Here is an 829-nt window from a genome sequence, read left to right as displayed (position 1 = left end):
CTCCCTCGCCCCGGGTGGGTGGGGGGTGGGCTCCCGGGCCGAGCGCCTGGCAATGTTTTCCCCCCCACGACAGTGCTGTCTGACTCCCAGAGGGGAAGCCTTGAACGGGGCACCCGTGCCGTCTCACCGCGCGGGCGACGGACGGACAGCGTGCCTTCCTCCCGCCTCTCCTGCACCCACAGGTGGGCGAACGTTTTCGAAAAGTTGCCTGTGACTCTTGGCGGTGGATCACTCAGCTCGCGCGTCGATGAAGAATGCAGCTAGCTGCGATAATTAGTGTGAATTGCAGGACACATTGATCATCGACACTTTGAATTCACCTTGCAGCCCCGGGTTCCTCCCGGGGCTACGCCTGTCTGAGGGTCGCTCGATCGTCAATCGCCCCGGGGCTTCCCCGGGACACGGCTGGGGTCATCGCAGGGTGAGCTCCGCTTCCCCTTCGTCCCCCCACAAGGTCAGACCCCTCGATCGCCCGTTGGCAGGGTCCCTGGCTGGGTCCTGCCGCGGAGGTACGCCGCCTGTGCGCCTGGCCCCCCGAGAAGGGGGCCTGGCGACCGGTCTGCCCCGGGCCCGTCCCGGGGCGCCTGGCTGCGTGCCGCGCGTGGCTGTCCGTGGTGTCCCACCGGCTGCCTGCGCGCACGTGCCTCGGGCGCCCTCCTCCGCGGCCGGCTTCCCGGTGAGGGCGAAACCCCTCCAGACGCGATCCGGGGAAAGAGGGCGCGCGCTGCTGGGTACGCCAGGACCCCCTGCTCCGGCAGGGTTTGCCTGGCCTTCCCCGGCTCCCCCCCGAACGCTCCGGCGTTTTCTTTCCGACTACGACCTCAGATCA

At 68.9% G+C, this 829-nt stretch overlaps 1 non-coding gene across 1 annotated transcript; it reads left to right on the top strand.

Annotated features, from left to right (window-relative positions):
- The first annotated feature begins 212 nt into the window (after nucleotides 1-212).
- On the top strand, nucleotides 213-366 carry LOC146870846 (5.8S ribosomal RNA). Its single transcript, XR_014959902.1, has one exon. It is a non-coding gene; the product is annotated as a 5.8S ribosomal RNA (ribosomal RNA).
- Nucleotides 367-829: the final 463 nt, after the last annotated feature.

This window comes from Triturus cristatus, chromosome 1_1, assembly GCF_964204655.1.
Source record: "Triturus cristatus chromosome 1_1, aTriCri1.1, whole genome shotgun sequence".
NCBI classification, from domain to species: Eukaryota; Metazoa; Chordata; class Amphibia; order Caudata; family Salamandridae; genus Triturus; species Triturus cristatus.
Note: the sequence above shows the minus strand (reverse complement) of the source record. Positions and strands in the feature narration are given on the sequence as shown.